The sequence below is a fragment of the Protopterus annectens genome, chromosome 7.part0 (assembly GCF_019279795.1).
Source record: "Protopterus annectens isolate FY-2018-M chromosome 7.part0, PAN1.0, whole genome shotgun sequence".
In the NCBI taxonomy this organism is placed as follows: Eukaryota; Metazoa; Chordata; order Ceratodontiformes; family Protopteridae; genus Protopterus; species Protopterus annectens.
In genome coordinates this window covers 182,586,711-182,611,420 of record NC_056739.1, presented here as the reverse complement: position 1 = coordinate 182,611,420, position 24,710 = coordinate 182,586,711, and the positions used below count along the sequence as shown (strand labels likewise).

Genomic DNA, 24,710 nt, shown 5'->3' with positions numbered 1-24,710 from the left:
AAGGTCTGGCAACCCACTTGGTGTTGGCAGTGAGTGGAAGTAGAATCTGTATCCCTGGGATACAATGTTTAGAACCCATCGGTCCTGAGTAATGGACATCCATTTTTTTGCATGAAGGGCGAGTTTTCCACCTAGGGGAGCAAGTACTTGGGCATGGCTTGGAAGGATAATTGGAAAGTCATTGTGAACTTTTTCCATAAGGGGGTGGCTTACCACTCCCTGGCTTTGAGGTGGAAACACTCCACTGGTTAGATCTCTGCATACCCTGAGACTGTTGTCTTGGCGGTCTGTTTCCCCTGGGTTTGGGCTGAGAAGGCCTGGAAAGGACCAGTTTTTTGAAGGCCAGTACCTACTGAATCTAGGTGGCTGCACCTGTAAGAAATATTTGACTGTTTGCATAGATTTAGCTTTTTCTTCCATCTTTTTAAGAACCTCTTCTGCTTTTGTGCCAAACAAATGCACCTGATTTAATGGAGCATCTAGTAATTTTGCTTTGACATTGTCAGGCAAGACTTGTTCTTTTAGTCAAGCATGCCTTCTCAGTACAGACCCAGTGACAGCAGCCCTGCAAGATGCTTCTAAGGCACCAAATCCACATTGCAAAGTATGTTTACTAACTTGGTTTACAGAATACATTAACTCTTGTAAATCTTTATGTTCTGCACAATCTGGAAGTAACACCATAATATGTTGCTGTTACTTCAACATGTGAAACTGGCAATTCAAAGCCCTGATGGCAAGAGTTGCAGAGGTATATACCTTCTTACCCCATCTGTCTAAAGCTCTATAATCCCTGTCTGAAGGGGTAGAGTTTTTGGCTGTAGTAGCCTTAATGCTTTTAGGTCCCTGGGAAATGGTCTCTGGATCCGCAGTAGGATTCTTAAAGAGAAATATGTGAGAATCAGGTACTCTGTAGTACCTGTCAGGTTTTCTAGGAGCTGGTGGTAAGGTGCCAGGAGTAAGACTGGACTCCAAGAAGACATCGCTACAATATCCAGGACAGGGGGGTATAGTTAGAGGCCTGTGCTGAGGCAAATCTAAAAATTCCCCAAGTCTCTTTTTGGACTGAGGAAAGTCTTGGCATTCACAGCAGAAATGCTCTCGTAAGGTATGCAAGGTTTAATCAAAAGAGAAATTCTTTGGAGGGGAGGCAGAGGGAATGGATTCCTCTGCATCTGAATCCTCATAGGTAGATAAGGGTATGTCCTGGTAATCAGAAGGGTCAGAGTCATCAGACTCCTGGTCTGTAGAATCAGATGGAAATTCAATTTTTTGTCTTTTGGCAGGGAAAGGTTGGCTTCCCCTAATTAGAGTAATAAGGTCTTCAGCCATTCTAAGCATTTGTTTTTGTGGCATGGGAGGATGAGCATGCACTTTGGATGTCGGTTTTCTAGGCGTAGTGCGAATTCTGGGCCCGAGAATCTCAATAGTTTTAGTAGGAAATGAAGTTGTCGGTTTAATATGAATATCGGTAGGTCGGAATACACCCTCAGAAGCCAGTACCTGCACAGTGGCTCCGGACCCATCCAAGGTAGAGACATCCACAGTTTCCATAGTCAAAGAAGCATCTTGCGGAATACTGGACTCCGACTGGGTCTCAGCAGAGGCCTGCAAATCTGTAGAAGTGGGCATCAGGGGCTGCAATGGTACCTCACTGAGTTCCAGCAGACTGGAGACAAGTTTAACGGAAGCGTCATCGGCAGTTTTTGACCTTTGCGCTTTTTCTGAAGATCGGTAGTCAGATGGCTTACCGAAGTCATTTCAGAATATGGAGAATGAGAGTGAAAAAAAAAGGGCTGCAAAAATAGCGCAATGACAATGGTTTGTGCATTAAACAAGGCACAAAAATCGATAGCTAGGGACGTGATGCAGTAAGAATGAAAACTTCTGTGAGGTATTTGCTTTCCACAGGAAGACAATTGTTCATTTTTTCTGACATCAGTTAGAGCAAGAAAAAAGAATCCCCAACAGGGTACTTAGCTTTAGAAGACTTCAGGTCTGAAACTTGAAAAAAAAAATTTCAGGTAGTGGCCAACTGGCACTTGCAAACTGCTTCTGCTTCGGGCTCTTTCTTGGCAAGACTGATGTAATGGCAACGGGTTCATGTTTTATACCCCTGACGACCTGACATCATGGAAGAGGTGACAGCATCTGACACAGAAATCCCAAGACTCTGGTATTCGGGCCGACTGAGGGCTACCTGCAGGCAGATAACCCTAGTGTGATGACTGCAACAGTGAAACACGAAGAACATCACACAATGATTTCCTCACTACCATAGAAATGTGATGGTCAAAGGCTAGATTGTCTACAAGTGTCCCCAAGTAAATGATTACTGGGTTGACTCTTACCTGTTGCCATTATAGTAGTTACCAGGGGGTGGCCGACTTCCAAAAGCATACTATTAAGCATTTCTTGACATTTAGTTGTAGTACATGGCATGCACACCAGTTTCTGTTGCAGTTGTCTGTGCTGGCCCTTCTTAGAACATTAGTGTCAGTGAGAGATTCTATAACTGTTTCTAATTTGCAATCATCTGCAAATTTAACTAGTCACAGGCCCTTGACATTAGTCATATCTTCAGATAAGCAGATGCCAAGAAGGAGCAGTCCTAGGACCAGTCCCTGAGGGACTCCACTACTGACTTGCCTTTTTGCAGAGGATGACTCCCCAAGTCTAAATTCCTGAGTTCTGTCTGTGAGACAACTGGGAATACTTCAAGTGACAGAAGGATTTATATCCAACCTATTGTGTTTTTGTCAATAATGCCAGAGTGGGATATTGTTTCAAATAGCATGGCAAGGTCAAGGTTGGCAGTGTGAACCATTTTGTTGTCATCCACTGCTTTGGTGACCTTCTCAAAGAAATCCAGACTGTGTAGGCATGACCTGAGCTTGACAAAACCAAAATGGGTTGGGTCCAGTGTCTGGCCATTTCCTATGTCATTATGCATCATTTCCATGAGAATTATTTTCATGGCTTTGTATACAGGACTAATGAGACTTATGGGTCTGTAGTTTCCAGGGTCTGCAGATAACCCACCATTGTGCAGAGGGATGATGGTTGCTGTTCTCCACTCATGAGGTACAAAGCATGTTTGGAGAATACAGTTAAACATTGGTTCCAGAAGGCCTAACAGGTCATGTTTCATACTATTTAGAAGGCAGTCTGTGATATTGTTGAGGCCCATTAATGCAGTGCTCTTGGTCTTAGCAAATAATTTACTCAACAAAACAGAAAATAGTTGATGGGAGGCATTCGCCTGAGAGTTCTAATCCCTCATTCAGGATCTACACATACGCACTCAGGAAATACAGCAATTTAAATCCCAACTTCTAGTGAACAGTGTGATACGAGGTAAATGCAATAAAATATCACAGACAGCATCATGCTAACTTTAATTTTGAAGAACATATCCTGAACTTGGTCAAAAAAACAAGCATCTAGACATTCTGCACAGACTCAAATGAAAAGTCTCGACTCAGACTTGTCAATGAACTTGTATAACCAGAGCATCTATACTGAACAATAGTATACACAAATGTAAGAGCTATACTATTTAAGAAACGTGGGACGGCCTATCGGAGATCTGCATGCTGATAACCAAAGCACTCGAAACAGAGAACACACCACAGTATTTCTCTCGAGAAATTGAAATGACACAAGATTATTGCAATTTTAGGATTTCTCATCCAAGTTTGCCAAAAAACTACTCACCACTCACTCACTTGCCATTCAATAAACATAGGTTGTACCAAACTTCTAGGCACTTAGGCTCAACCAAGCACAACCTAATGGTGAAGAAATGCAGCAATAAAACATCTGCGAATGGCATATCCCTGGTATATTTATTAAATAGCTGGAATTTACTACCATACTGTAGGCAAATATATTCAATAAAGAAACAAAAGTTACAATTAATCAGTGTCTGTTTTGGACTTGGAAAAATCTCTTACCCTTTTCACCTGACGGATAGGCTGTTGTATCCAAAAGTATTAATTATCTCATCTTGAACATAGTTACTGACTTAAATGCTTGGTTGAGGCAAAATCAGTACAATTTCTTCAATCTTCTGAGAATACAATTTAAAGATGCATCACCTTAGCCCTTAAATGAGATGTTCGCTGTTCGGTTCTCAAAGCAAGATGGCTTTTTATGAAAGAGCTCAGCTCCTTCTAGAGTCCGTTCTTTTTAAATTACCTAATAAAGACAATGTCTGCAAAAGTCAGTAGCCTAGCCTATGCTTTTGCAACCTCAAAGTTCAATCAAGTAAGACAGAGCAGGGGTCTTGTCACTCATTTTATCTTGAGCTTTAGACTTTGCATTTTTTCTACATTTCTTGCAGAAAGTCTGTTACAGACATGCAGTCTCAGAGACATATCATAAAACCTTTATTACAGTCTATTCTTTTTTTAAGTTCTCTCATTTTCTGTTCTCATACAGAATTATCTTATAAAATACATTCTAATTTTCTTTCACTCAGTTGTATTTTATACTTTTAGATACTTTTACTTCAATGTATTATAATTTGTACAAATATATTTAATTCACTTATCTAATTCCTTTATTTTAACCAACTATAGACTTGCATACTTTGATTTGGTTGTATCGTTAATATATGTTACGGTTAATTTACTTTTTGCATAACATTTTGGGCTTTGCACTAGGACCATATCAAAAAAAAAAAAACACTTTTGGATCAATGTAAGTGATAGCTGAGAATTTTAATGAATTTTAATTTATCCCTGGTTGAGCAGGTTAGTGCCACTAGGCTAGTAGCCTCTTTTCAGGGGAGACCTGTCACAGTATTTGTACTAGGAAAATTTGGCAATGGAATCAGGGAACTTATCCTACTCTTTTCGATGGGTACCATGGGATCTTTTGCATCCACATGAGCTACCACCAGCTCAGGTAGATGGAACCTCAGTTTCTTGTCTTATCCAAAGCATGGCACACTCAGGTGTGCAGCAAAAGTATTCTGAGAAGAGAAAATACAACAAACTAATGAAAAGTCTTTAGTCTAAAAAAATTATTAAATAAATTAAGACATATGTATTTTTCAGAGACACAAACGATTTAAAGAAACATTGCCTAAATACAAGTCATAACTTGGGATGAAAGCATCTACGTTAAATTTGCAATTTAAGAAACTGTCCTACGTTTCTGATTTAAGAATTTCATCAGTACCAGCAACAAGAAGCAAGTATACTTTGTTCATGTGCTTCCCTGCTCACTTTGACACTGATAATATAGTTGTTAACAAATTCTAAACAGACAGAGGTAAATAGACCAACAAGTGTCTAAACTATTGCCTCTGTTTATGTGGTGCTACTTTTTTCTTGCCCCCCCCCCCCCATGGCTGCCAACATTTGGGGCTGCAGCCATATGTATTAATGTTCTGCAATACTTATCAAGCTTGCCAACAGGAAGTTTTCACTTCTATCCTCCTATTTGCCCTGTGTGTGCAGAAAGTTCTTAAGGGGTGGGCATGCCATAGACATGGCAGGGGCAGTCACCCACAGAACTAAGTTTGTTTGTGTCGTTCAGCTTTTCCCAGTTAGGGGTCGCCACAGCGGAACTCCAGTCTGCTAATGATTGGCAGTAGATTTTTACTTACTGGCTTGCCGGGCCTAACGCACAACCTTCAGCAAAGGAATGCCCATTCACGCATGTCGCCACACAGAAGACGCTCTAACTGAGAATTGAATGGGCAACGTCTAACTGTGAGGCGACAACGCTACCGCAGTGACAATCCATAAAAAACTCTGCTCTTCTTGTCTATATTGTTTTTGAATTGTGAAAGAAAGTGCATCTGTAAGAGACGTATCTGCCTCCTTCCACAAAAATAGGGGACAATAGGAAATACCTCAACAGTATTCTCTCTTCCCCACAAACTTCTCTACTGCCTCAGCTACTAACAGAAGTCAGGGTGTCTGGTTGCAGCTGGGGTTCTATTTGTGCATCTAGCAGCAAATGCTTGATGAGCATTCCTTGCAGACAGTATCTACTGTCTATTTCTCATTTAGCGATGTGCATATATCAAAAGTGCAAAAAAACTCCATCTGCATCGTTCCATATCACTTCCACTCTTTAGTCATCCAGCAGTCTTCGTGTACAGTGCACTGTGGTAATATTTTGAATCTCTAAGTAAAAAGTTTAGTAAGACTTTACATATGTACTATTAATGTTATGTATATACAGAACTAATGTAACTGGATCCTTGTGTTTATATTCATTTTAAAAGACAACTATGAAAGAAATTATCCCTTCAATTCACTCTTGTACTTAAAATATGACTTACTGGTTTGTACTGTTCTGTGACACTTCTGTATTGTTCAGATACCTCAGTATACAATATGGAGGAGGACCTGGATGAAATTGCAAAGCACTTTCTTCAGGAATTTGTCTCTCTGGTTCTTGCATCATATTTGCCATCACATTTAGGGGGCTTTACATGACCATCCCATTTTAGAGATCAGGTAAACAATATATCCTAATTTATTTGCAACTCTGCCTTCTTTCTGCATCACTGAGGTAAGAAATCTACTGACTAGGGATCTACATCACTAACTGTACATAACTGTCTTCTTTTCCTTCTCCCAGGGACAAACCCAAGTCTCTGGAGATGTGCAGATATTTTACTGTGCAATGCAAGACAACAGCTGAGGCTGGAATGTCATACAAATCGATACAGCTAACAGAAAGAGAACATAAATGAGGACATGTCCTTGCAACTGATATATTACCTGGCTTACAAAAAAGTCATTCAGTTACTACCTTGCAATTGAAGGAAAAAAGGATCATTACAAAATACATAAAACACATCAAATAAATTGAAAAGTGCTAGTGGAAGAAAAACTATAACAGCGAGAAGTAATTCTGAGTACTGCCATTCTTGCAGAACTGAAATATCATACAGCAGATGGGAGGGCATTATAATCTACCATCTATGAAAATTTAGAAGGTGATTTCAAAGAAAAATAACCAGTCTTAGATTCCTTGTCAAAGGTTAAAAATAATATTTGTATGAGAGCAGATAACATAACAGACTGCATTCTCATTTGTGCAAATGTGCACTATCAGAGCCTTTACTTAAAACTGTTTAACATCAGCCTATCCAGAATTTGTTTTGGATACTTGGAAAATGGTAACTGTGACTTCCCTAAACACAGATGGTCCCTCTCAGACATAGGAAATTATAGGCCCAGATCAGAGTCACAAGGCTTATATGCAAAGCCATGGAATACATCGCAGCAGAAATAATTTATACAGAAAAAGACAACTTAACTGACCTAGACTCCCCTCAGTCTGGTTTTGTGAAGGGCAGGTCTTGTCTACTGAACCTAGTAAACTTCTTTGAAAAGGCTACCGGGGCTGCAAATAATGGTCACATTCACTCTCCTTATCTTGACCTGGCCAAGGCTTTTGAACTATCGACCATGCTGGTATTACTGAAAAAGAAGGCAAACTTAATAAAAATCCCTACATTTTCTGCTGGATTGCAAATTGAATAACCAACAGATCACAAGTCATGAGAGGTGCTTGTTCCCATCCTGAATGTAACATTATGCCTACTGCATACTATATGGATAAGTACCAATTCCTCTCCCATTTGGAATTTAGTTTGCAGAAATTTAAGCCAATATCCCAGGAGTGTGGTTGACTATTTTTGTTAATGACTGCAAGCTAGACACTTAACTACTAATCCCCTGATGGACTGTACCAACAAAGGCTGGAATATGCACATACCTGGTGTACCAAAAATGGTCTCAAGCAAAATGCCGAAAAGTGCAGCATAGTAACATTCGGCAAAAAAGCTGCTGCCACCTCATATGCTGTTAAGTGGTGCTCCTCTTCAGACAGATACAATTATAAAAGATCTAGGTACCTATGTGGATAACTGTCTTATTTAATCATCATGTTTCCACTATAGCTAGGAAATCTTTATATCGGCTCTGTTGATTTCCAATGGAACATCTTCAAAATCCAAATCAATCTTACTGCCTTACTCTTCCATTATCCGACCTATTATCAAATACAGTGCCCATTTGGTACATTCAAATTCAAGCGTATTACAAGTGGAAAGGCCTCACCTAAAAATAAAAGTCCTTAAATCCTTCAGTTATCCCCATAGATTAGCATAACTCGTCTTACACTTATTAGTATACCAACCACTCCGAGGTGGAGTAACTTTACCCTTAGAAAACAGCAGTATCATGGAGTGTCCATGTGCGCACATGCACACACACACACCCACACACGTATGTGTATGGTCATATATTACAGACACACATGTATTTATTTTTACTCGACACCAGAAAAGTGCACATGATTGTAGAAATGTCCAATTCAGTGCACACAGAAAACCTAACACAATGAGCAAAATAAGTAAAAGAAAAAATAATAAGGTAATACTTATTTCTTTATTGTAAGCAATAAAACTTAATTGTTACTTACTTGTTTTTTTAAAGGCCATACTGAATGCAAGCAGTTTTTCACTAACAGTTAAAAAAAGCTTAAGCTAAATATTTGCAGCCTGCAACTCATTTCATTACCATTCAGAAGCTACAAGAACTTCATTTACATTCCCCTCCTGAGGTTCACGTTTAGGCCTCAGCTTTATCATATTTAATGCAATTATACTAAATTGAATCATTAAAGATAATTCACTACGGTGCTATCTTCTTCAATAATCTGTAACTTATTTTGATGGTTTGTTTTGTAGTTCATGTTCTTCTCTCCATATATTCTCCAGAGTTATGCCCGAAAACGGTCACCATTGCTGACTCTATAAAGTCTATAAAATGCTGAATCTGGCACTAATTCTGATATTTTTGCTACATGCATTTGCTGCTGCAGCAGCTACAGAACATTCAAGTCTCCACCTATGAGTGTGACCTGTTTTGTTCCCTTGTCCTGGGTACCTCCCAAGGGGGTGAGGACTGATGTGGCAAGCTATCCTACAGGGAACTTCAGATGTATCCTGGCAAAGGATGGCAATAAATGGTCTGCATTACTACAAGAGCCACTATGACCTCCTTGTATGAGTGCATGATCTGTGCACCCGAGATGAGATTGACCACTTACTGGCTTGGTGTCTAATCTCAATCTGTCCCCCCTCCCCAAGGATAGGCTTGGCCATACTCTCCATAATAGCTCAAGCAGACATCTGAGCTTCCAACTGAATTTGGGTCAGCTGGGTCATAGTCGGGGCTTTATCCCCCTGCATCAAAGAAGGCCGGTTTGTTGTTTTTAACAGTACTTTTTACTTGCACACAGTTTTTCCATGATTGCTATCAGGAGATATGCAGGAGACATAACTGTATGCTCACCTGGCATTTATGTCTTGTTCACAAACCAAATGCTGCCATGTGTCTTTTCTTTCTTCTACAAAAGTCTCCCAGATTGGCTGCAACCTACAGAAGCAACAAAAGTCAATGGACAGAAATAAGTATACAATGTAGAAAAATAACATCACCACAAAAGATCCTGAAACAGATTTGTGATTAATAAAATTAAGACTATTACATGGAGGTCTATGGCGCTACTTGATTTTTCCATTATTACTTTCCCTTCCTTGACTTATCACTCCTTTCTCCAGGGGTTAGACTTTTTTGTAATAAATACTAGAAATCCTAACATGAAGTTTACATCTGCCAATGGAGTCATATGATGATTCTTAATGGGTTTCACTCTCCTTAACCACTTCCAGTGTATCGCTTTATCTTCACTTCTCCTGAGAACAGGCCTCACCTTAGATTATTCTGAATTATCTACAGAATGTCCTTTGTGAACAACATGTGTAGGCATTAACAGGATGTATTAAATCACCCTGCATAAAAAGGAGGCTGTGAGCAACTCCACTTCTCCAAAAAAAAAAAAAAAAAAAACTATCATGAACTAGCCATGTATTATATACACACACACCAGACAGCATGGTAGAAAAGCTCCAGAAAAAAAAAAGATACAAAATGCAAATACAAGTAGAAAATCCATTAAAATATTAGTGTATGACTTACAAAGAATGAGAAATGCATCGAATACAGCAACAGAGCGTAAAAACAGACTTTATATAACTGAGCAGAAAGATGAGGTAATGTGAAAGTAAATGAGTTTCCCCAGAGTTAAGAATACCTTCAGGTTCTACATTTATTTATTTATTTTATTTTACATTTGTTTACCAGGATAGTCTGACTGGATACATGTCCATTTTCAGTGTAGGCCCAGGTAGAAAAGCTCCAAAAAGACATTCAACAAATTTTTACAGTTTAAAAGACAAAATAAAACACAAATAAAAGGATTTTTACACAGATGTAAACAAACACAAAAACAGATACACAAACAAATTATTACATTTTTACTCAGATGAAAAATTCTAGACAGTGTTTTTAAGAATGATAGGGTACTTAATGCCTAATAGGCTAACCTGGTAGTAGATCCACGGAGATCATAGGATTTATAAGTTAAGAAACAAAGTGCAGGCAGAAGTCCTCCATGTGCACACGAGTGATGGTTAGAGTTAGTCTGGATTAGGACAGGACATAGCCATCGTTTTTTAAAGTACTAAATCAGACTTTTCTTGAATTGAGGTAGAGAAAGTTCAGATGTAAGATTAGCAGGAAGAGAATTCCAAGTTTTGCCAACAGAGTTAGCAAATAGAGATTTACTGGCTGTGTTGTTGGATTTGAGAGTTTGAACTAGTAGTCTTTCAGATGAACGAAGTGCGCTAAGGATACTGTTGGTGGTGAGGTTTTTTAGTACGGGTGTATTATCTGGTTGGTACAGGATCTTGTGTGCAACTATTAGTTGGTTAACCTGAAGTAGGTTAGGCAGTTCAAGCCATTCTAGTAGATTTAGGTTATGACAGTGATGAGTTCTGTAAGCTGCATCGTTAGCAAATCTAGCAATGCAATTATAGCTGCTAGAAAGTTTAAGGTCAGTTTTGCTGAGGTTTGTAAATAGAGGGGAAGCACAGAGAAGGGTGGATAGTAGATGTGTATGAGCAATTACAGTTCTAGCTAATGGCATTAGGAAGGGCTTGATCTTATATAGTGAGCCAAGTTTAACTGTTTTAATAGTTTTATTGATATGCAGATCAAACTTAAGGTTATTATCTATTATAACTCCTAACAGTTTGGTTGAGGAATCTGGAGAAATAATGGTGCCATTGTTGGATTTTAATGTAAAGGTTATAGGGGCAGACCTGTGAGTGGGGGAGAAAAGCAGCAGTTTGGTTTTATTAGGATTTAACATGAGACGATGGTTAAGGAGCCAATTTTCAACTGTGTTAAAAGTATTTTGTGATAGAATCTGCAACTCTGTTGGTGAAATGTCGGAGCATACTAAAGTGGAGTCATTCGCATATTAACTGCATGTTACATTTGGGATGACCTTATACAAATCAGTGATGAAAATGGAAAATAATAGTGGACCTAGTATGGAGCCTTGGGGTACTTCGAGGGTGATGAGTAAAAGGGTGGATAGTTTGTTCTGCCATAGGACAGCCTGTTGTCAACCACTGAGATATGACTGAAGCCATTAGATGGCCTGGTCCTCTAGGGAGATGGATTTCAAAGTGTTTATGAGTATTTGGTGGTTTACCATATCAAAGGCTTTTGAAAGATCAAGAAAGATAGCAGAGGAAAGTTTATTGTTGTTGGTTAATGATGTTAGAGAAGGAGAGGAGGGCTGAGGTTGTACTATGGAATGGTCTAAAGCCATGTTGGGTGTTGGCTAGAAGATTATAGATAAGATAGTTCAGGAGTTGATTGTGGATGCATTTTTCCATAACATATCCGAATCCACTACGTTAAATGTATACAGGAAATGAACACACAGACAAATCTTGTCAAACATTACCTTACAATATAGCAATGGAGCAGAGGCACCCCCACCCTTGGTTTATATGGATAAAGATGAGTTGTGAAGCTGGATGGAGTAGACAGGGATCATATTAAGGCCGTGCTGTAGACAGTAAGAAAACAGAAGGGGATATTAGCAGAGAACTACCTGGTGGAAATTAGACAAACAAGCAGGGCTTGAAGACAGAAAGGGTAACATTTAGAGAGATGGTATACAATTTTGTAGTAAAAGAGAAGGAGCAGGCTGTGTAGTTTGGACTGCAGATCTAAACATCAACAACCCTCTAGTACTGGTAAGGAGTGAGCAGCATGAAACGGTAAGGAGTGAGCAGCATGAAACTGTAAAATCTTTTGGTTGTCTTTTAGGCTGATGTTAATATATTTCCTCAGTTTGGGCCTTTACTTTTCCATATGCCTTTCCAGATTCTTTCTTTTAACTGTCATTACATAACTTCCTCCTTCTGTTTCATTATACTTTTTAAATGCTATAGGTTTCTTTACCTTTAATTTTAACTCATTTGATAACACACTGTTTTTTTTCACTGAATTTTAATTTGTATCCGTTTCACAGAAAATTTTGTTGCTTCTGTCATTTTTTATGTGAATTCAATGTACTTTTTCTCCACCCTCATATCTGCTACTACTTTCCTGACACAGTGCCCCTTTTGTTAAAGTTTGCTTTGTAGTAGTCTATAGTGTTGTGATCTTATCAAAATCAGTTTGTTCATATGTTTAAGAAATTGTTAAATTATTGTAAATTAGCAATTGATCCTTGCAATAAAATGTGCAAGAATTAAATGTGTTATTGTTACTGGACATGGATGAAGGGCTAGTGACTGAAAAGGCATCAGAGCTTTTACTGTTGAATGAGTCAAAGACATTTTATTAACTCGCTAGAATATATAAATCTTTGGTATCTCCTCAAGACAGACTGTAGTTTCTCAAATTAACCACTACCATGAAAGACTTGTGTGAACTAATAGCTTTTTCTTTAATTCACTAAAGCCTATAATGCTGCTTTTATACATCCACTTCACACACATACCTCCTTATAGTGTCCACATCTTTTTTGGATCTCGGCTCTTTAAATGATCTATCAGCTAATAGACAGTATTAGAAAGGTTGAGGGGTTATTAACCAAATTACACTAAGATGTTAGTCTAGAATGTTCTGCAGTGGAAAATGTAATAATTGTTTGTCACTTATTATTCATATTTTCATATTTAAGATCCTATTTTCATAACTGAGAGACCTTCATTTTACTGAGGTGTATGGTGTGAAATACCAATATGGCAGACAGAACAATTTACTGAAAATGCTGGCTTATATCACACTATACTGGAAATATTGCTAGTTGTTTGTTAGCAATTATGAAAATAAGCACTATTTCCATATGCAATTAACACTTCAAAAAAGTACAGTTTTGTACCTACCATAAATGTAGATGTTCGAGGATCTCCATTGCTGCAGTCCTGACTAATGGGTACTCCGCTGCCCACCATCGGCCCGAATACCAAAGGGCTAGATCTGGCGTCGGTCATGGCGCCCGAGACTGACGTGGTGTCAGTACAAATGCGCATGACCGACGCCATAACCTCAGTCTTTCTTGCCTCAGACGTCAGAATGCAAAAACACCACCCAAAACCCCAATCTAAAAAGAAAAGGGGGAAGGAGGGAGGGAAAATTGGACTGCAGCAATGGAGATCCTCGAACATCTACATTTATGGTAGGTACAAAACTGTACTATGTTTTTGTCTCCCATTGCTGCAGTCCTGACTAATGGGTAGAATCCCAGAGCAACGGAAAAAGGGAGGTTGGTCAACTAAATAGCCTGAGGAGCTGCAGACATGCCCTGTAAGACTGCAGTGGCAAACCCAGCCCTAGACCTAGAATAAAGAGGCAAATGATAATGCTTTGTAAAGGTATGTACAGAACTCCAGGTAGCTGCCTCTAGAATGTCTTTAGTAGCTACCCCTCTTAAAAAAGCAGTAGATGTGGCCGTAGCCCTAGTAGAATGAGGCCTGATCCCAACTGGAACCTCTTTTCCATGATGAGAATAACAAAAAGCAATACAATGGCCAATCCACTTGGAAATAGTTTGTTTCGAGACAGCTTTTCCACGTGAAGTCACAGCAAACAAAACAAATAACTGTTGAGAACTTCTGAACTCTTTGGTTCTGAACAAATAATATCGTAACTGCCTATGTACATCCAAAGAATGCAAAACTTTTTCCCCTTCAGTTTGGGGGTTAGCATAAAAAGTAGGCAAATGTATAGATTGGTTCAATGCCACATTAGAAACCACTTTAGGCAGAAAAGTAGGATTAGTACGCAAGGAAACTCTGTCGGTGAAAAATCAGAAAAGGTTCCACTGCCATGAGAGCCTGTAATTCAGATACCCTTCTAGCAGAAGTAACAGCCAATAAAAAGCAGTCTTCCAAGACAACAACTTCAAGTCAGCCGTAGCTGCAGGTTCAAAAGGAGGCAGAGTCAGCTTTTCCAAAACAAAATTAAGATCCCAGGTAGGAGTAGGAGCCCTCCGTGGGGTCTTATATTCTTTGCCCCTCTAAGAAACTGTTTAAGCAATGGATGTGAAAATAAAGGAGGGTCACCATCATAGTGAGCAGAAATAGCTGCAGCATGCACTTTAACAGAAGAGAAAGACAAACCCTTGTCCAATAACATAGTCAAATATTGCAATGTACAACTCAAATCAGGCAATGTGACATCAAAGCCTTTAGCTGAACTCCAAAGAAAAATCTCTTCCATTTATCAGCATAAACTTTTCGAGTACTAGGACGCCTGGCTTCCAAAAGAACATCCAAAACTTGTTGAGGGAGCTGAAGGCCCTCATTCTCTAAAACCGAATGCGCCAGGCTGTCGGGTGTAGGGATTGCACCCTGACATTGAGAAAATGATTGTTTTCTTGAGACAATAAGTGAGGAATCCGTGGTAATGGCCAAGGGGCCCCCTGAATTAAGCTCCTCAACAGAGGGTACCAATGCTGACGAGGCCAATCCGGTGCTATAAGGATCATGCACGGTTTGTCCCTCCTGACTTTCAACAGGACTTTTGGAAGAAGGGGCAGAGGAGGAAAGGCATACACGTGAAGGTTGCTCCAACTGAAGGATAGTGCATCTATTTTCCAGGCTTTCGGATGAAACAGCCTTGTGCAAAACAGAGGTAGTTGGAAATTCAGAGGAGAAGCGAACAGATCTATGTCTGGAGTTCCCCAAGCCATGGTCAACTGACGAAACACCTGAGGATCCAACTTCCATTCGTGAGGATCCACCATTTGCCTGCTCAGAACATCTGCTAACAAATTCTGTACCCCAGGCAGAAACTGTGCTCGAAGAGTGATGTGCAGATTCAAAGCAGTTTCCCATAACAGCATTGCTTGTCTGCAAAGAGGGTAAGAATGAGTTCCCCCCTGCTTGTTGATGTACCACATGACAGTTGTGTTGTCCGTTCGAATCAACACCAGTCCCGGTCGAAGTAGATCCTTGAATGCTTTTAAGGCAAATTGAACTGCCAGCATCTCCTTCATATTGATATGCAAGTGAAGCAACTGGGGCCAAAGGTCTTGAATCCATTTTCCTTTGAAATGAGCACCCCAGGCTGACTCCGAGGCGTCTGTCGTTAATATCTGACTTGCCTCTGGTTGGGTCACAGAGAGTCCCTTGTTTAGGTGACATTCCTGAGCCCACCACACAAATTCCTTCTGAATGCAAGGAAGAATCTGAATGACAGTGTCCAAATCGTGGCTGTGCTGAGTCCAAACGCTTTTGAGATACCATTGTAACTTCCTCATATGCAGTTTGGCATTGGGAAGTACTAGAATGCAAGATGCCATGAACCCCAAGGCTTGAAGGACTGTCCTTGCAGTCAGCCTGGACATTACTGATAGCTGTAGGAAGTATTGGTGAAGATTTCTTTGTTTGTCCGGGGTAAGAAATGCCATCTGAGTCGCTGTATTCAGTCTCACACCCAGAAAACACATCTCTTGTGAGGGTACTAGACTGGACTTTATTTCGTTCACAGAATACCCCAGGCATCTGAAAACTGTCATCACATACTGCAGATGTCGAAGTAGTTCGTGCTTGCCTTGAGCCAGTATCAAACAATCGTCCAGATAAGGATAAATCTGAATACCTTTTAGTCTGAGAAAAGCTATTACTGGAGCCAGGACTTTTGTGAATACCCTGGGTGCAGTAGATAAGCCAAAGGGCAATGCAGAGAACTGATAATGCAAATTCCCAGTCCGAAACCTCAGGAATTTCCTGCAACTGGGCCTGATAGGAATGTGAAGATAGGCCTCCTTGAGATCCAAAGTCACCATCCAGTGATCCCTGCCCAGCATAGGCAACAGCTGTTGCAGTGTTAACATCTTGAATTTTGGAATTTCCAGAAAGGTGTTTAAAATGGATAAATCCAGAATGGGCCTCCAAGTATTTCCCTTTTTTGGCACTAAGAAAAGACGGGAATAAAACCCTGTGCCCCTTTCCGCAGAAGGAACTTCCTGTATTGCTCCCAACTGGAGCAGAGAAGAAATCTGTGCCTGTGCTTCCAGTCTTTGCTGATGAGGCACATCCGGCATACCTTTGAAAGGTGGGAATGTGTGAAAATAAAATTTGTAGCCTCGAGTTATAATGTCCAACACCCATTTGTCTTGGGTAACCAAATGCCAATTCCTTTTGAAAAGTCCCAGTTTTCCGCCTAGAGGAGCTGCCAGCAAAGCAGAGTCCGCAGCTGAAGACACAGGTCATTGGGTCTGCTTCCGAAAGGACTGACCCTGCCCTCCCCAGCAGAAGGGGTAGAAGAACTCAAAGACCTAGAAGTAACAGGGCCCTGAAAGGAAGCCCTACCTCTACCCTCGACCTGCCCCTAGAATGAAAATCCGAAGAGGGAAAAGACCATCCCTTAGCAGGCCAATTACTATTGAACTTAGGGGCTGAACCTGTAAAAATCCTTAACTGTCTGCATAGACTTAGCTTTTCCTCCATTTTTTTAAAACTAATTCCACTGGAGGGCCAAAAGAACATCAGATTGCAAAGGAGCATCCATAATTCAAGCTTTAACATGCTCTGACAAGGACTGATCTTTAAGCCAGGCATGTCTGCGAACAACAGAACTAGTAGCAGCCACCCTGGAAGAAGCTTGTAAAGCATCAAAACCACACTGCAAAGAATGCTTACCAACCTGGTCTGAAGCATGCACTAAATCCTGAAGCTCCTTACAGTCAATACCTTCAGCTAAAGCATCTACTTTACATTTCAATTGACTTAACAAAAAATTCTGATACCTGAGCATATGAAACTGACAATTTAAAGCCCTCATAGCCAAAGTAGAAGAGGTATACAGTTTTTACCCCACCTATCCAGGGCCCTAGCATCCTTGTCCAGAGGAACTGGATTCTTAACCACAGAAGCCTTAACACCTTTGGGGCCTTGAGAAATAGTTTCTGGATCAGCCCTAGGGCTCTTAAACAAGTACTTGTGAGCTTCGAACCCTGTAGTATCTATCTGGTTTAACAGGGGCAGGAGGCAAAGAATCTGGGTTAAGGGCAGCCTCAGAAAATACATCCTGAACAACATCCAGTACAGGAGGAATAGCCAAGGGCCTGTGCTGAGGCAAAAACAAAAATTCTCTCAGCCTTTTACGAGAATCAGAATAATCCTGGCCTTCCCATTTGAAATGTTCCCTCATGGAATGCAAAGTTTCAGAGAAAGAAAAATCTTCTGGAGGGGCAGAGGAGAAGCATCCTCAGCCTCCGAATCAGAATAGGAGGGAAATCCTGAAGGTCTTCCACAGAGGAATCTGACTCATTGGAAGACTGAACCAAACCCTCCGACTCTGTCTCTACCCTGGGCCTCTTCTCAGGGGGAGGCATGGAACCCCTAATTAAAGTAATCAAATCTTCAGCCATCTTTAACATGTGCTTCCTAGGAGCTGGACCCTGGGGAAAAGCACCAAGAGGCAGACTTAGACTTAGAATGGCCTTTGCCTTGAGAAGGAGGAGGCTTAACCACCCTATGAGGGGAGGGAGCTACAGACAACAGAGGAGCACCCTCACCCTGGCCTAACCCAGGAGAAGCCACTCCCTGTAGTAACAAAGGCTCCCCTTGACACTCTGGTACACTGTCAGAAAGAGCCACTGAAGCAGCCAGTGGTTCTACAGGACCGACGTCCGGAGTGGACGCCTCATCCTGTTTGGACCGCAAGGACTTTTCTTTGTGCTTCTTAGAAGAGCCAGTCGTCGGAGAATCCGAAGGCATGTTGTAATTACAACGTTTACCAAACACCAGCCTAGCACAGTCCAACCGACGTTTAATAGTACGCTTATTAAAAGTAGCACAAAAGCGACACCCAACAACGTCGTGCTCAGGCCCTAAACAAGGAATGCAGAGTGAATGGTAATCCCTATGAGGAATCTGTTTCCCACAAGAAATACAGTTATTAACTTTTTCTGACATCCGTCAATACTGAGGCAAGAAAAAAACCAAAAAAAAAAATGTCCCCAATGGGGTACTTAGCCCAATTTGGTCTCCGGTCTGAAACTCGAAAACCGACAATTCCAGAACGCTGAACGGCACTTGCAAATTCTGCTTCTGCTTAGGACCATGCGGCAAGAAAGACTGAGGTTATGGCATCGGTCATGCGCATTTGTACTGACACCACGTCAGTCTCGGGCCCCATGACCGACGCCAGATCTAGCCCTTTGGTATTCGGGCCGATGGTGGGTAGCGGAGTACCCATTAGTCAGGACTGCAGCAATGGGAGACGACGAACATCAAGTGACTTACAAGCTTGTTGCATGACATTAGGTGAAACCTTAAATGTTTAAGAAGAAAACTATCTGATGTTTACACTGTAATTTGCACATCTTGAGAGCTATGCAGTATTATTTGATCACATATGTTCATTTCCTCCGACACAGTGCTTAGGCCATTCAGCCATCCAAGAACACAGATTCTACAATATATGGCACGCAAACCTTATCACCCACCCAAATATCTGTATATGGACAATGTACTGCTAATTACACAATTCAATTAAAAGTTATGTACTTACCATAACTAGGCATATTTGTTGTCCATTTTTTCTTCTTCAACACATGGGTTGACTTGGCTGCATACTCTAGACTTTGGATCCTACTCTTGAGGTCCTCCCTCTACCCATAATGCCTCAGTCCATCCCCAATACCTCAGAAAGAGGTTGTTGCCTTAAGGAATCTACAGCTAGACAGAAACAGGGGTAGCTGAAAGAAAAGGGGCTCAAACCCAGAACTGTAAGTTGCAATAACAGTCCACCCGGTTTCAATAGAAGATTTAAGGATGGGGGATGGACTGGAGGTAAGTTGAGGAAGAATGAAAATGGACATCACAGATGCCTACTTATGGTAAGTACATAGCATTTAAATCTGACATCCTTTTCATTTTTCCTCAACACATGGAACAGAGTCCTCAGCTATGTTGACCTTGGGGGGCCCTCATGGAACGATATTCTGGAGTAGCACTGAGTCAAATGCAGCCCTACTTCTGGATAAAAGATCTGATTTGTAATGAGCAACAAAGGTATGTACATTGGACCATGTGACCACTGCATAAATATCACCAACAAAGGTTCTTGATAAAAAAGCAGATGAAGTAGCCATGGATCTAGTTGAATGAAGGTGGTTTAATACCTTGTTGAGAATAGATCCAAGAAATCGGTGATACATTTAGCTAAGGTAAATTTTGAAACTGGGTAACCCAGCCTTTTAGCTGGAAAGGAAGCAAACAGCTGATCTAATTTTTTGATTTGCTTTGTCCTGTGCAGATAAAAAGATTAACGGTCTGTGCACATCAAGGCGATGTACCATGTATTCTCATTTGTTTGAGAAATTTGAAAAGACTAGTAAATGAATGGATTGGTTAATGTTTGATTCAGAAACTACTGTAAGTAAAAAGGGTGGGTTTGTGGGTAAGTAACCCTATCTTTGTGGAAAATAATGTAAGGGGGCTTTGGAAATTCTCTTTGCAGAAATAACTACTAAGAGCTGTTTTCCATAGAATAAATTTTAGGTCATTTTTCATTGCTGAAGGTTCAAAAGGTTTGTGAATTAAACCTTGTAGCACAACAGTCAGATCTGAGGGAGGTGAAAGATCCTTTAATGGTGGTCTAAGGAGAAAAATACCTTTTAGAAATGCTTTGCATAACTTGGAAGAAGCCAGGGAACAATTTTTGTCTCCTGTATGAAAATTGGAAATGGCTGTTAATTGCAGTTTAATCATAGAAAAGCTATCTCCGTCTTTAAAAAGAACAGCCAAAAATTCAAGTATTGCAGAAACTGGAGCAGAAAAGGGTCAATATCATTTTTCATTGCCCAAAGTGAGAATCTTTTCCACTTGCTTTTATAAAGCTTCTTGGTAGAGTCTTTTTGCAAGGATAAAATTATGAAAAGTACTGGGGCAGCCGCCTGGGCTGTCTGACCATAACTGAAAATGGAGAAACCATGCATTTAGCTTGAGAACCTGAAGGTTGGGATGTTTGATTCCTAATGGGTATGAGAGGAGATCTGGAGATGGTTCCAGTGTCTGTGAGGATAACAAAGGTGAGATCATAAGGAAGGGGAATCATACCAATCAAGGTGAATAGTGGGAGTGAGGATGATTGAGCACTTCAGACAGTTTGTTTACTGCAGAAATTTAGGAATAAGCATAAAGGAGACTGGAGGGCCAAATGTGGACTACAACGTCTCCAAGTGATTCTCCCTGAAGGCAGGATAAGAGCAAAGTACCTGGTACACTTGTTGTGGGGGGAAGCAAAGAGATTGCAACAAGGTTGGTCCCATTGATGAAAAATTTCTTTCACCTTAGACTATTTGAGAGGCCATTTGTGCAGCATCAACATGGACATACTTAACGTGTCTGCTAACACACTGATTTTTGCCAGGTGTGTTGCAGCTAGAAAGCAGTTTGAAGAGATCACCATGTCCCACACACTCATGGCTTCTCTGCCAAGGGGATAAGATACAGTTCTTCTTTGTTTGTTGATATACCAGGCTACAGACATGTTGTCTGTCTGAATTGCAACAGAAGAAATGCCTGCAACACTAATAGAACTGCTCTCAACACCTGGGACATGGACATTGATATGCAGTTTAGTCTCTTGGTGGGACCACTTGCCTTGGTCTGTCCTTCCCAGGAAATACCCCCCACCCCGGTTGGGAGGAGTCCGTAATCACTGTGGCTATTGGGGGCAGTGAAACAAAAGGTCAGCCTTGATGAATGTCATCCATCTGACTGGATCCACAAACGGATGTGTCATTTGCAAATTGGAGTACATTTGACTGGAAAGGATAGGGGTTATCGAAGAGTACACCACTGAAGAACTTGATTCCATTGAAGAACACACAAAGTATCATGCTAAGGGAAGCAGTACAATAGCTGCTACCATGGATCCTAGTGCTTTAAGAAATAATCTGGCTGAAGGACAAGGGTGGAAGATAAGCTGATGGACCTGAGACCGGAGTGTGGATATTTGATGAATTGGTAGTGATGCTATTTGAGTTGTGTTCAGATGTGCGTCAATAAACTCTAGGCTCTGAACTAATGTCAAGTTTGAGTTGGCATAATTTATTCTTATACCCAATGACTGGCGATTCTGGAGCAAATAGTCCCTGGACAATTGAAAGAGATGCTTGTAGGGGGCAGTGAGGAGCCAGCCGTCCAGATATGGAAACACTCAGAATCCTTTGAGTCTCAGTTGAGCAGCCACCACTACCATATATCCAGTAAACATCCTGGGGGCTGTGGTGAGTCTAAAGGGCAGGGCTCTGCATTGGTAATGACTGGCTACCAGCCAAAAGCATAGATATGTTCTGGATCATCTTGTCTATTTTGATGTGATAGTACACATCCTGAAGCTCTATGGAGCACATCCAATAGTCCTTGCAAAGAAATGGTAGAATGGACTGAAGTCTGACCATTCAAAACCTTGACTTCATTATGTATTGATTCAATTTTCTCAGATCCAGAACTGGTCTTAAGTCTCCTGTCTTTTTGGGCACTAAAAATAAAATGTGAGTAAGTTCTGCATCTTATTTGGTCTGGTGAGACCTTTTGGAGGACTCTTGTCTAGCAGCTTTTGAATTTCTAGTACTGCTGCTTTCCTCTGACTGAGTTGAATGTTGGGAAGATTTTCTCCTTTTGCAAACATGAAGATGCAAAACTGGAACAGATTAGCCTCTGGATACTATTCTTAGCACCTGGAATCTTCTGTTATGTTTGCCCAGGCATGCAGGTGCAAGGATAGTCATCCTCTGACTGCCTCCATAGTTGGACAGTCAGGCAGATCTGCAGGAGTGCTGGAAGGGTCTGTCTGGAAATGAATCACAGAAACCCTGATTTTGCAGGCCTCTGTGTCTCTAGGGAAATGTCTCCTATTGTAATTTCCTCATCTGAATCTGGAGGAACAGTCCCAATGTAGATCTTGGAAAAGTCCCCCGTGATTTCTGGAACCATATTTTCCTGGGGTCTGGTGGACCCCAGCCATAAACAAACTTTACAATAAGAGGAAAAAGCTATTACATGATAGAGCAAAATCCCAAAAAGGGAAGGCATCTTTGATCAGCACTAGCAAGAAACTACGATCCCTCATAAAATCATCCAAGGCCAACTTTGAGAGAAAAATTGCCATAGATTCAAAAGACAATCATAAGGCCTTCTTCAGCTATGTCAGAAACCTGGGTGGAAACTCCCAGATATGCTCAGAATTAGTCCAAAATGATACAAAAATCACTGAACCCACAGACATTGCCAACATACTGGCAGACAGGTTCAGCGCAAACTTCACCCCCCTCTCCTCCCCCAAAAGGAGAGATAACTATCCCAACTGAGTGTAGCCTCCCAGACATCTCAAATGCGCAGGTGAAAACTGCTCTCTCTAAAGCTAAAAACACAGCATCAATGGGACCGGTTGGGGTCCCCGGCTGTGTGCTACATGAACTCAATGAAGAACTAAACCCACACATAAGGCAGCTGTTTAATCTTAGCCTCACCACAGGATATGTGCCCAAGGAGTGGCGACGGCAACTGTGGTCCCACTCCACAAAGGCGGTGCCTCACGGACCCTGGTAATTACCGCCCCATAAGCTTAACAAGCCTGGTCTGCAAAGCTATGGAGAGGATCATAATGGAACTCATAAACAAGGACATAGGGGACTTGCAGACCTTGGACCCAACCCAGTTTGGCTTTGTCAAGGGCAGATCTTGCCTTTTGAACTTGGTCAACTTCTTGAAACAGTCACCAAGGCCATTGATGAGGGAAAGGCAGTCCATACAGCCTACCTTGACCTTGCAAAGCTTCGACACAATACCCCACTTGGGTATTATAGAGAAACTTACCAGCTTAAATGTAAACCCATATGTCACAAGATGGGTTGCAAACTGGCTAAAGGACAGAACCCACAGGGTTAGAGTTGTTGGAGCCATGACAGGCTCAAGCCGGTTACAAGTGGAGTCCCACAGGGCTCAGTCCTTGGCCCCTATTGTTCGGCATCTACTTCTCAGAAGTACAGGCAAACATAGGAGGACTATGGCTGACAAAGTTTGTGGATGACTGCAAACTGGGTGCCATAGTGGATAGTACATCGGACACAGACATCCTTCAGAGGGGTCTCATGGAAACTGATAGCTGGTGCCAGAGCCATGGCCTGAAGTTAAACGCAAAAAAGTGTATAGTCATACCCTTCGGGAAAAACAAGGTAACCCCAAGCTACCATATAGGTGGCAACCCACTAAGCACAGAAGAGGTTATCAGGGACCTGGGGACCCAGGTTGACAGTGGCCTCTCGTTTGACACTCATGTTGCTAAAGTGGTTCGAAAGACCTTCTACATTGCCCACCTGATCATGAAGGGATTCACATCCAGATCAAGTGAGGTCATTGTTCCCCTGTACTCTTCACTTATCAGACCAATGATCGAGTACAATGCCCCATTCGGGATGCATCTCACCCGACACCTGCAGCAATTGGAGAGACCCCAAAAGTTCCTCACCAAAAGGATAAAGGGACTCCAAAACCTGTCATATGCTGCCAGACTGAAGAAACTCCAACTCTATTCAGTTGCATTCCGTCTGCTCAGAGGTGACCTGTGCCTGACATACAAGGCCATGACCAACCCAGAATTAATGGACATGCTCCACCTCAAAAAATCCAAATCCACCAAAACCACTATAGCAAGAGACTTAAACCTTAGCACGGATATAAATAGGACGTGCAGGAGGGATAGATTTATCACCCAGAGACTCCCCATGCTGTGGAATAAAATCCCGGTCCATGTGAGGCAGAGCACCTCGCTGGCTCTGTTCAAGAGAAATCTTGACCGGTGGATGGGAGATCGTAGGTTTACCCCGGGAATCATCTCTGTGTCACTACTGGACAGAGGCACAACAAACTAATGGGCACAGTATTTCTAACATAAGGGGCGGCGTAAGCCACATAACTTTGGGCTAGGCTTATAAATGCCCTAGGGCAGTTAGCCTAGTATAAACCTATGAACCTATGAACCTACCTCTTCTGACTCCTGATAAAGGTTTGGTGAGTGGCAGAAAACTTGATTACCACTGCAGACAGAGGCTTTCCTTTTTGTTCGTTTCAGGTAAGCATCTCTTTTACTGATGGACCAAATAAGGATGTGCCACTGAAGGGGGCATTAATAAAGGATGTCTTAAAAGGTTCCACAAAGTTGTACAGACACATCCAGACATGTCTCCTTACGGCAATGCCTGAACCAGCAGCTTGTGAGGTGCCTTCAGATATGTTCGAGAATAACCTCATAGAAGCACTGGAAATTGACAGTAGAGTG

General features: G+C 41.3%; 1 protein-coding gene across 3 annotated transcripts in view; it reads right to left on the bottom strand.

The window, feature by feature from the left end:
- LOC122806336 (alpha-1,3-mannosyl-glycoprotein 4-beta-N-acetylglucosaminyltransferase C-like) overlaps positions 1 to 24,710 on the bottom strand; it is a 503,760-nt gene that overhangs the window by 257,788 nt on the left and 221,262 nt on the right. Inside the window, exon 2 of one of the 3 annotated variants that reach the window (XM_044076661.1) lies at positions 9,333 to 9,416. The exons of 1 other annotated variant lie outside the window; for it this stretch is intronic. The gene's annotated coding sequence lies outside the window, so the exon portion shown is untranslated. Of the gene's footprint in view, positions 1 to 3,717; positions 3,737 to 9,332; positions 9,417 to 24,710 lie in introns of those variants that run through there. One more of the 3 variants, XM_044076663.1, reaches the window with a different exon arrangement.